At 49.0% G+C, this 12,626-nt stretch overlaps 1 protein-coding gene across 1 annotated transcript in view; it reads left to right on the forward strand.

The window, feature by feature from the left end:
- The window catches only part of POLR3H (RNA polymerase III subunit H), a 49,414-nt gene that overhangs the window by 4,581 nt on the left and 32,207 nt on the right, over nt 1–12,626 (forward strand). The window lies entirely within an intron of this gene.

Consider the following 12,626-nt stretch of genomic DNA (forward strand, 5'->3'; position numbering starts at 1 on the left):
ATGGGACTCATCTCCAGCCTAGACTTACATTTTTGCCCAGTAAATCAGAGTGGTCCTTCCTTCCTCTCTCCTTGTTTCCCAGTTGTCTCCTTCAATCCGACTACCACCATTCTGCCAGGGAAAATCTTTTCCCGCATATCTGACAACATCATTTGTACATTCATTCGTACATTCGGCAAATATTTATTGACTGGCCGGGTGTGGTGGCTCACGCCTGTAATCCCAGCACTTTGGGAGGCCAAGGTGGGCGGATCGTGAGGTCAGGAGTTCGAGACCAGCCTGACCAACATGGTAAAACCCAGTCTCTACTAAAAATACAAAAATTAGCTGGGTGTGATGGCACATGCCTGCAATCCCAGCTACTCAGCTACTTAGGAGGTTGAAGCAGGATTCTCACTTGAATCCAGGAGGCAGAGGTTGCAGTGAGCCGCAGTTGCGCCACTGCACTCCAGCCTGTGCAACAGAGCGAGACTCCATCTCAAAAAAAAAATGTATTGACCCTCGACCACGTACCAGACGGCCAAGGTTCTGGAAAGACAGTGGCAAACAAAGCAGGCATGCTCCTTGAGTTTGTGGAGCTTGCATCTCATCTAGAGATTATGTAGATGAGGCTGGGTGTGGTGGCTCACCCTGTAATCCCAGCACTTCGGGAGGCTGAGGCAGGCAGATCACGAGGTCAGGAGATTGAGACCATCCTCGCCAGCATGGTGAAACCCTGTCTCCACTAAAAATACAAATATTAGCTGGGCGTGGTGGCGTGCGCCTGTAGTCCCAGCTACTTCGGAGGCTGAGGCAGGAGAATTGCCTGAACCTGGGAGGCAGAGGTTGCAGTGAGCCAAGATCGCGCCACTGCACTCCAGCCTGGTGACAGAGTGAGACTCTGTCTCAAAAAAAAAAAAGAGATGATTCAGATGATACAAAATCCAAACAAATGTGGAATCACAGATTACAAATAAATAAATAAATAAGCAGGGCTAGATGACAGACTAGTTACGGAGGAGTCTACCTGCGGAGACAGGGGCTGAGGGAGGATCGTTCTGAGAAGGGGCCTTGTTACCGGTACCCAAAGGTGAGGAGGAGCTAGCCTTGTAAAAAGGGACAGAAAAGTTCCTGAAGAGGGAACAGCATCTGGGAACCCCCAGAGGTGGGAAATAACTGCACATTCAAGCAACTTAAAGTTGCAAATGAGGCTGGAGTAGCAAGTAGGAGAAGGGCAAGAGCTACATTATGTGGATTTGAGGAACTTGGTGAGAGGTCTGCTCCTCATCTGAAATGACAGGGGCAAGCATGCCATGCTCCTGCCCGCAAACAGCATAGCTGGCAGCCTGGCAGAGCCTCTCTGTGGCCAGCAGGCTTCAGAGCTTGGCACCCTTGTCTTGGGTAGCGATCACTGCAGGCAGGAGGATGAGGGAGATTGGGGGTTCCCTCAACTGAGGTCCTAGGGAAGGAGCCTCCCCCCTGGGCTGTGGGGCAGGATCTCCTTCTGCAGCTGCTGCTCAGACTCCTTCCAGAATTCCTCCCAGGTGCTCGGGAGTAGCTCTCTGTGATGGATAGCGGGCTCTGGCCCACAGCCAGCCTCTCCTGCACCCTGCCCTGAGATCCTCAGGCCGGGGTAGCAGTCTGTCTCCTGGCTGCCCCAGGGCTGGCCTGAGCTGTAAGCCAAGTCTCCCTGACCCATCCATCCATTCACACACACTCCTGGACCCTCCGGGTCATGGGCCTCCAGCCTTCTCAACACTGAGAGTTCCCCTTCTTCCTCACCTTCTGAGCAAGGCAGTCACCGGTGCCCTGTCGAGGGCAGTGGTCTCTTGTCATGCCCTATCACGTTATGCATGTGACCCTCTCAATGGCAATGCCTGGAATGATCTCCCTACGTGTCTATTTCAGTTTTCTGTCAGTCCCCCCAGAGCAAAGGCCCCTATAGGATGGCCTCTGAGGGCCTCACCAAATACATGGTGACTCTCTGCATTTCACTTTCGACCCAAGCCAGACCAGGGAGCAACGTTCTGGGAGACATCAGGATGTTTAGTGTTTTTGTTGTTGTTGCTGTTGTTTGTTCGTTTGTTTTGAGATGGAGTTGCTGTAACCCCGAGCCTGGAGTGCAATGGGTTGATCTCAGTTCACTGCAACCTCTACCTCCTGGGTTCAAGCGATTCTCCTGCCTCAGCCTCCTGAGCAGCTGGGATTACAGGCACCCACCACCACACCAGGCTAATTTTTTTTTTTTTTTTTTTTTGAGCGGAGTTTCGCTCTTGTTACCCAGGCTGGAGTGCAATGGCGCGATCTCGGCTCACTGCAACCTCCGCCTCCTGGGTTCAGGCCATTCTCCTGCCTCAGCCTCCTGAGTAGCTGGGATTACAAGCATGTGCCACCATGCCCAGCTAATTTTTTGTATTTTTTAGTAGAGATGGGGTTTCACCATGTTGACCAGGTTGGTCTCGATCTCTCGACCTTGTGATCCACCCGCCTCGGCCTCCCAAAGTGCTGGGATTACAGGCTTGAGCCACCGCGCCCGGCTTCTAATTTTTAATTTTTAAGTAGAGATGGAATTTCACCATATTGGCCAGGCTGTTTTGAACTCCTGACCTCAAGTGATTCTCCCGCCTTGGCCTCCCAAAGTGCTGGGATTACAGGTGTGAGCCACTGCGCCCTGCCCAGGATGCCTAGTGTTTAGGACTTTTCTAGAATCTCCTTTCTCAGTGGCACTTCTGCCTGTGCCTTGGCCTCCATGGAGGGATGTTTTTAAATTACCCAAATAAAAATAATTCCCGGGCCTATTCAGATTCCTGGGCCTATTCAGACAGACTGTTAAGGGCACCGTTCAGTTCCTCAGGGTCTCCATTCTTTGAGAACCTATAAAGTCTTCTGAGGGTTTCCTCATCTGAAATGAGAAGGGAAGGCATGACATGCTCCTGCCAGCAAACAGCATAGCTGGCAGCCTGGCAGAGCCTCTCTGTGACCAGTAGGCTTCAAAGGTTGGCACCAGAATCAAGAAAATCCAAACCTAATTTGTACACCTCGTGAGTTTCTAAGTTGTAACTAAAAATGTTTTTCTCTTTGCTTTGGCTGCTAGGAAGCTCAGAGCCAAATTATTTTACCACCAGTAGGTGTACAGGACCACATATATCTCTGGGCTAATCTTTTCATCATTCATTCACTCCATCATCCAACAAATATTTGTCTGGGACTTATTGTGTGCCTGGCATCTTTCTAGGTACTGAAGAAGTAACAGTGAACAAGAGACCAAATCTCTCTTTATGGACCTTACAGTCAAGTAGGGAAAAGGAGGCAATCAATTTAATAAAGGCCAGGTGCAGTGGCTCATGCCTGTAATCCCAGGACTTTGGGAGACCAAAGTGGGAAAACTGCTTGATGCTAGGAGTTCAAGACCAGCTGGGACAACAAAGTGAGACCACCCCATATCTACAAAAAATGGATAAAAAATTAGTTGCAAGTCAGGCATGGTGGCTCATGACTGTAATCCTAGCACTTTCGAAAGCCAAAGTGGGTGGATCTTTTGAGGGTAGGAGTTTGAGACTAGTATGGCCAACATAGTGAAACCTCGTCTCTCTTTTTTTTTTTTTGAGACGGAGTTTCGCTCTTGTTACCCAGGCTGGAGTGCAATGGCACAATCTCGGCTCACCGCAACCTCCGCCTCCTGGGTTCAGGCAATTCTCCTGCCTCAGCCTCCTGAGTAGCTGGGATTACAGGCACACGCCACCATGCCCAGCTAATTTTTTGTATTTTTAGTAGAGACAGGGTTTCACCATGTTGACCAGGATGGTCTCGATCTCTCGACCTCGTGATCCACCCGCCTCGGCCTCCCAAAGTGCTGGGATTACAGGCGTGAGCCACCGTGCCCGGCGAAACCTCGTCTCTAATAAAAATCTGAAAAATGTGCTGGGTGTGGTGGTGCATGCCTGTAATCCCAGCTACTCGGGTGGCTGGGTACGAGAATCACTTGAACCTGGGAGGCAGAGGTTGAAATAAGTGGGGATCATGCCTCTGCACTCCAGCCTGGGTGACAGGCCAAGACTTTGTCTCAAAAATTAATAAAAAAGTAGTTAGGCATGGTGACAAGTGCCTGTAATTTTAGCTACTGGGGAGGTTGAGGCAGGAGGATTCCTTGAGCCCAGGAGTTTAAGGTCACAGTGAACTATGATTGTCCCACTGCACTCCTGCTGGGCAACCTGTCAAAAAAAAAAAAAAAATGCCTAACAAACAAACACAGCTTAATAAAGAAATAATGTCATGTTGGAGGACTAGGAATGCTAGGGAAAACTTAAACAGGGAATTGTGGTGATGGTGGTGGGTGGTTTGCTGTTTAAAACAGGGGGTCAGGGCTGGGCTTGGTGGCTCGTGCCTTTAATCCTGGCACTTTGGGAGGCTGAGGCAGGAGGATCCCTTGAGCTCAGGAGTTTAAGACCAGCCTGAGCAACATACTGAGACTTTGTCTCTACAAAATAAATAAACAGAAATAAAACAGGGGGCCAGGGCAAGCCCCACCAAGGTGTCATTAGAGCAAGGGGCTGGAGGAGGTGAGAGGAAGGGTGTTCAGGGAGAGGAAACAGGGCAGGTGGAGGACCTGAGTGGGGGTGTGGCTGGGGTGTCTGAGAAACAGCCACGAGGTGGAGGAGAGGGGCATGAAGTTGGAGGAGCCCTGGGGCAGGGGACCCCGAGGGCTGTGGAGGCCATCCTAAGGCCCGGGCTCTTTCCTCTAGGGAGACAGGGTGTTGCAGGGTCTGCAGGGGAAGAGAGAAAATTCCTGACTGACACTGAAACAGCAGCTCTCTGGCTTCTGTGTTGCCTGTGGCCTGTGGGGCGTTCGGGCAGGAGCCTGGAAACCTGTACTGCGGATGCTGCGATGGCCCAGGGAGGAGTGAGGGTGGCTGGGACTCAAAAATGGCAGTGGAGGTGATGGAGAGAGGTCGGATTCTGGAGGCGTTTTGGAGACAGCAGCAACAGGATTTGCTCAGGGATTCACACACGGGGTGTGAGAGACAGAGTGAAGGATGATTCTGAGGCTTGAACCTGAGCATCAAAGAGTGGAGAAGTCATTTTCTTTTTTTTTTTTGAGACAGAGTTTCGCTCTTGTTACCCAGGCTGGAGTGCAATGGCGCGATCTCGGCTCATCGCAACCTCTGCCTCCTGGGTTCAGGCAATTCTCCTGCCTCAGCCTCCTGAGTAGCTGGGATTACAGGCACGTGCCACCATGCCCAGCTAATTTTTTGTATTTTTAGTAGAGACGGGGTTTCACCATGTTGACCAGGATGGTCTCGATCTCTCGACCTCGTGATCCACCCGCCTCGGCCTCCCAAAGTGCTGGGATTACAGGCTTGAGCCACCGTGCCCGGCCTTTTTTTTTTTTTTTTTTTTTTTAGAGATGAAGTCTCACTCTGTTGCCAGGCTGGAGTGCATTGGCGCGATCTCTGCTCATAGCAACCTGCACCTCCCAGGTTCACGTGATCCTACTGCCTCCACCTCCCGAGTAGCTGGGACTATAGGTGCCCACCATCACGCCTAGCTAATTTCTGTATTTTTAGTAGAGACAGGGTTTCACCATCTTGGCCAGGCTGGTCTCTGAACTCCTGACCTTGTGATCCCTCCATCTCGACCTCCCAAAGCATTGGGATTAACAGGTGTGAGCCACCACGCCCAGCTCAAGAAAGGGTGTCTGAAAGAGGAGGGAATAACTTTATGGGAAAAATACTACCACTGAGGACAGAATTACCACTGATTTGGCAACATGGAGTCCATTAATGACCTTGAGGAAGCATCTTCCCCAGAGCAGCCGGGGCAGAACCCTGGCTGGAGCAGGTCAGAGAGAGGAGAAGAAAGGTTCAGACGGAACGCAGCAAGTACAGACGACTATTTCAGGCAGTTTCGCTGGTAAAGAGAGCAGAAAAATGGAGCATTCACCAGAGGAGAAAGGGGCCAAGATAAGCTTTTTTTTTTTAAGATATGAAAAAATGATCCCACACAAAGAAGATCCCTGGCTGGGCACAGTGGCTCACGCCTGTAATTCCAACACTTTAGGAGGCTGAGGAGGGAAGATTACTTGAGCCCAGGAGTTCGAGGCCAGCGTGGACAACATAGTGAACCCCATTTCTTTTTTTTTTTTGAGACAGAGTTTCGCTCTTGTTACCCAGGCTGGAGTGCAATGGCACGATCTCGGCTCACTGCAACCTCCGCCTCCTGGGTTCAGGCAATTCTCCTGCCTCAGCCTCCTGAGTAGCTGGGATAACAGGCACGTGCCACCATGCCCAGCTAATTTTTTGTATTTTTTTAGTAGAGACGGGGTTTCACCATGTTGACCAGGATGGTCTCGATCTCTCGACCTCGTGATCCACCCGCCTCGGCCTCCCAAAGTGCTGGGATTACAAGCTTGAGCCACTGCGCCTGGCCTAGTGAAACCCCATTTCTACAAAAATAAAAAAGCCGGGTGTGGTGGTATGTGCCTATAGTTCACAGCCACAGGCATGCAGGAAGCTAAGGCTGGAGGATTGCTTGACCCCAGGAGTTCAAGGCTGCAGTGAGCTGTGATTGCACTGTTGCACTCCAGCCTAGAAGTGCAGAGGGAGACCTTGTCTCTCTCTCTCTGTCTTTTTTAAATTTTATTTATTTTTTATTTTTTTATTTTTTGAGACAGAGTTTTGCCTCTTGTTGCCTAGGCTGGAGTGCAAATGGCATGATCTCAGCTTATTATAACCTCTGCCTCCTGGGTTCAAGTGATTCTCCTGCCTCAGCCTCCCAAGTAGCTGGGATTACAGGCATTCGCCACCACACCTGGCTAATTTTTTGTATTTTTAGTAGAGATGGGGTTTCACCATGCTGTCCAGGCTTGTCTCCAACTCCTGACTTCAGGTAATCCACCTGCCTTGGCCTCCAAAAGTGCTGGAATTACAAGCAGGAGCCACTGCGTCTGGCCAAGACCTTGTCTCTTAAAAAAAAAAAATCCAAGCCGGGCGCGGTGGCTCAAGCCTGTAATCCCAGCACTTTGGGAGGCTGAGGCGGGTGGATCACGAGGTCAAGAGATCGAGACCATCCTGGTCAACATGGTGAAACCCCGTCTCTACTAAAAATACAAAAAAAAATTAGCTGGGCATGGTGGCACGTGCCTGTAATCCCAGCTACTCAGGAGGCTGAGGCAGGAGAATTGCCTGAACCCAGGAGGCGGAGGTTGCAGTGAGCCGAGATGGCGCCATTGCACTCCAGCCTGGGTAACAAGAGTGAAACTCCGTCTCAAAAAAAAAAAAAAAAAAAAAAATCCAAAGTGCATTTGGGAAAAAATTTTCTCCCCTCTCATTGCTCCTCACCCCCTTCAGCTGTTCATTCCTTACTCCAGAGACAACCAGTGTAATCCATTTCTTATAAACCCTCCAGAGCTATTTTCTGCATAAAAGAGCACTAAACAATTATTTTTCTCCCTTTTTTACACAAATGGTAACAACATCCCTTACACCATTACACATTGCTCTGCACCTTGTATTTTTGGATTTAACAATATATCCTAAATATAATTCTATATCAATACACAAAGGATATTCTCATTCTTTTTTATGGCTCCATATTTTTCTGGCAGGTGATGTACCATGTGTTTTTTTAGCCAGCGCTCTGCTGATGGACAGTCATTTGAGATGGGTTCTATTGCTGCTTCCCTTTACAGAGAGGCACTGAGAGGGTCACGGGCATCCCTGCAGATGCTCAGCTTGCATGCTGTGGCGTGGAAACGCTACTCTCCTAGTCATCCCGAGTGACTCTTTTTTCCTTCCTTGATGAGTTTCCAGCCCTATTTCTGCCTCACTTCTATACCTTCAGCAATTGTTTCATTATTCTTTTGTTCATTCAAATACCACGTATCAGACACTGGGCTAGGCCACAGCGTGTGCAGGGACGTGATAGGTAGAGAAGCCTGTGATCTTGGAGCTTGCAGATGAAGTCGCTTGTGTGTTTTTGTAAGCTACCTCAAACGTTCCGTGGAGCAACGTGGAGAATTAATGAAGAGGCCTGATCTCTCTTTTTACCAATGAGTGAATCAAATGTGCCAACACCTCATTGTTGCAATACTGTAAGCGGAATACCATAAATGTAGCCTGGGAACCCACACACTGACGGTTTCCGCACTGGCCTCGTGCCCCGAGCCTGGCCCCGCCACAGTTTCCCATCTCAGAGGTGAAGGCTAAAGCCCGAAGGCATCAGCTCCTCCCACTCCTGTCCTGGTCATCCCACCCATTCCACCCCTGAAGACTTCTGGACTCTGACCAGCGTTACTCTCCATGGCTACCAGCTTTGCTCTGGCCTTCTCTTGCTGTGGCCACCCACCCAATTACCTCCTCCCTGGTCCTGCCTCCACCCCATCCCCTTCCCATCTGCTGTTTACCCAGCTGATATGTCCCTGTGTCATTTCCCTATCCTATCCTTCTTCTTTTTTTTTTTTTTTTTTTGTAGACGGAGTTTCGCTCTTGTTACCCAAGCTGGAGTGCAATGGCGCGATCTCGGCTCACCGCAACCTCCACCTCCTGGGTTCAGGCAATTCTCCTGCCTCAGCCTCCTGAGTAGCTGGGATTACAGGCACGCACCACCATGCCCAGCTAATTTTTTGTATTTTTTTAGTAGAGATGGGGTTTCACCATGTTGACCAGGATGGTCTCGATCTCTCGACCTCGTGATCCACCCGCCTCGGCCTCCCAAAGTGCTGGGATTACAGGTGTGAGCCACCTCGCCCGGCCTGCCTTCTTTTTTTTTTTATCTTTTTTTGAGATGGAGTCTTGCTCTGTTGCCAGGCTGGAGTGCAGTGGCATGATCTCGGCTCACTGCAATCTCCACCTCCCGGGTTCAAGCGATTCCTCTGCCTCAGCCTCCCGAGTAGCTGGGACTATAGGTGTGCACCACCATGCCTGGCTAATTCTTTGTATTGTAGTAGAGATGGGGTTTCACCATGTTGGCCAGTCTGATCTCAAACTCCTGACCTCAAGTGATCTTCTCACCTTGGCCTCCCAAAGTCCTGGGATTACAGGCGTGAGCCACCACACCAAGCCTTTTTTTATTTTCCCTTGAAGTAGAGTTTTACTCTTGTCACCCAGGCTGGAGTGCAATGGTGCAATCCTCACTGCGACCTCTGCCTCCCAGGCTCAAGTGATTCTGCCTCAGCTTTTTGAGTAGCTGGGATTACAGGAGTATGCTACCACGCCCAGTTAATTTTGTATTTCTAGGAGAGATGGGGTTTCACCGTGTTGGCCAGGCTGGTCTCAAACTCCTGACTTTAAGTGATCCGCCGGTCCTGGCCTCCCAAAGTGCTGGGATTACAGACATCAGCCACCGTGCCCGGACTGTCCTAGCCTCACGAGGTTTTCCTTTGCTGTCCTCAGGTTAATGTCATGGCAGGGCACAGCCTGGTCGTCGTGATTAAGGACTCTGGGGCCTGGGTCCCAGGTTTGCCACTTACTGGCTATTCAAGGTAATCTTGAATGACCTATTTAACCTCTCTTTGCCCTAGATGAGGCAAAATGAGACAATGAGGTAAGTGAGATAATGATAATAGCTCCTACTATATACAGCTGTTCTGAGGATAAAACTTAATTCGTGTAAAGCACCTTAAGTAGTACTCGACATATAGTAAGTGCTCCTGAATATTAGCTGTTAATATAATCATAATGCCCCCTGATCTGGACGCTACTTAGGTCTCTAATCTCTTAGCTTACCAGTTCTCATCTCCCATGTAAATCAGCCTGAATATTATTATTATTTACTTTAGAGATAGAGTCTTTCTCTGTCACTCAGGCTGGAGGGCAGTGACATGATCAAAGCTCACTGAAGGTTGAATTCCTGAGCTCAAGCAATCCTCCCACCTAAGCCTCCCAAGTAGTTAAGACTACAGGCAATCATCACGCCCAACTATTTTTTTTTTTTTTTTTTTAAGTAGAGACAGTGTTTCACTTTGTTTCCCAGGCTGGTCTCAACCTGACCTCATGCCTCGGTCTCCCAAAGTGTTGGAATTACAGACATGAACCACCGTGCCTGGCTTCAAATACTTTTGAGGCAGGGGAATCACCTGAACCCAGGAGGTGGAGGTTGCACTGAGCTGAGATCACACCACTGAACTCTAGTCTGGGCGACAGAGCAAGACTGTCTCGAAAATAAAATAAAATAAAATATTAAAAAATAAATGCGGCCGGGCGCGGTGGCTCAAGCCTGTAATCCCAGCACTTTGGGAGGCCGAGGCGGGTGGATCACGAGGTCAAGAGATCGAGACCATCCTGGTCAACATGGTGAAACCCCGTCTCTACCAAAAATACAAAAAATTAGCTGGGCATGGTGGCGTGTGCCTGTAATCCCAGCTACTCAGGAGGCTGAGGCAGGAGAATTGCCTGAACTCAGGAGGCGGAGGTTGCGGTGAGCCGAGATCGCGCCATTGCACTCCAGCCTGGGTAACAAGAGCGAAACTCCGTCTCATTAAAAAAATAAATAAATAAATAAATAAATGACCAGATCTCATGTGAACTCACTATCACAAAGACAGCACCAAGGCATGAGGGATCTGCTCCCATGATCCAAACCGCCCACCAGGCCCCCACGCCCCAGCATTGGGGATCACAATTCAACATGAGATTTGGGTAGCGACAAATATCCAAACTATATCGGGTTCTAACAGATGAGTCGGAGTTTTCCAGGTAAAGAAGACATGATTGAGACTGTAAAAGAGCTTGCTCCACCCAAGGTGCTGGGGAGTCCCAGTGCCTGTAGTACAGAAGGGAGGCAGGTCTGGAGAAGACGGCTGGGTTCAGTTTAGACCTTTCTGTGTGGACAAAGGGAACTCATGAAGGGAAGGCTTTTGTGACAGTGTTGGGGTCACTTCCAGGAGAGACTAAGGCCAGGGGCAGGATATGTGGCTAAGCTCCAGGGGAGCAATGAAAAGGCCTGCACTGGTCAGCTGTGATGACTCATGACTGTAATCCCAGCACTTTGGGAGGCAGAGGTGGTCGGATCATGAGGTCAGGAGTTCAAGACAAGTCTGGCCAACATGGTGAAACCCCGTTTCTACTAAAAATACAAAAATTAGCTGGGTGTGGTGGCACACACCTGTAATTCCAGCTACTCAGGAGGCTGAGGCAGAAGAATTGCTTGAACCTGGGAGGCAGAGATTGCAGTAAGCAAAGATTGTGCCACTGCACTCCAGCCTGGAAACAGAGCAAGATTCCATCTCAAAAAAGCAAACTAACCAAAAAGGCCTGAACCAAAGCAATAGCAGGGTAATGGAATAAAGAGGAAGCATCTGAGAGAAAGAATTAATATTAGTCTCCTAAACACCTTTACTGAATGCTTCCTAGGAATGTGTTAGGGGATTATGGGAATAAAGAGCTGAAGTAGCATTTGCTCCTGTCCTCAAGTAGCTCAAATCCTGTAGAAGCAGACCTAAAAATAAAAACACAGATGCAGGGAAGGCCACATTTAGCATTACTGCTGCCAGTGTCATTGAGAGATCACTATGCTTGTTAAATCAGCAAATTAAGGCACATTCACTTCTGAGTGCCTCTGTTATTTACCCCAAGGATCTTTTGTAAGTGCCTAAATTGTTATTTGGGTTAAAACACACTACAGTATACATCTACACCCCATCAATTTTTAGAGGCAGGGTAATGAGGTTCATGGGCCCACCTCTACCACTTGTCAACACGTGATCTTGGGCAAGTTATAATTCTCTTAGCACGTGATAACTGTCATGTGAAGACGAATGAAAGTGGAATGTTGGGGAGAGATAGCAAGATGGGGCTACAGGGATGGGTATGGTCAGATCTTAAAAGGCCATGTGAGCTACCATGAAAGTTTTGGACCTTCTTCTTCTCCTTCCTTTTCTTCCTCTCCTTCCTTTCTTTCCTCTCCTTCCTCTCTTTTCTCTCCTTCTTCTTCCTTTTCTTTTCTTTTTCTTTTTTTCGTTTAGAGATGGGTTGTGACTGTCGCCCATGCTAGAGTGCAGTGGCATGATTGTAGCTCACTGCATCAATGCAGCCTGGAACTCCTGGACTCAAGTGATTCTCTTGTCTCAGGCTTTGGAGTAGCTGGGACTACAGATGTGCACCGTCTCGCCCGGTGTGGAATTTAGTATTACAAGTTCAGTGGGTTGTGTTTTTTGCTCCAATTTATTATCACTTTTAAATTGGGAGATAATGTCTACCAATAAATGCAAAAATCTTAAGTGTTTGGACAATTGTATACGTCAATTTTATATCACCTAAAAGAAGATACAGAACATTTCCATCACCCCAGAAAAGTCCCTAGTGGGCCGGGCGCGGTGGCTCACGCCTGTAATCCTAGCACTTTGGGAGGCCAAGGTGGGTGGATCACCTGAGGTCATGAGTTCAAGACCAGCCTGACCATCATGGTGAAACCACATCTTAAAAAAAATAAAAAGAAAAGTCCCTAGTGACCCTTTACCATCAATTCTCCTTGTCTTTCTCTCTCTCTCTCTCTTTTTTTTTGAGACGGAGTTTCGCTCTTGTTACCCAGGCTGGAGTGCAATGGCACGATCTGGGCTCACCGCAACCTCCGCCTCCTGGGTTCAAGCAATTCTCCTGCCTCAGCCTCCCAAGTAGCTTGGACTACAGGTGCGTGCCACCATGCCCAGCTAA

This window comes from Saimiri boliviensis, chromosome 21, assembly GCF_048565385.1.
Source record: "Saimiri boliviensis isolate mSaiBol1 chromosome 21, mSaiBol1.pri, whole genome shotgun sequence".
Taxonomy (NCBI): domain Eukaryota; kingdom Metazoa; phylum Chordata; class Mammalia; order Primates; family Cebidae; genus Saimiri; species Saimiri boliviensis.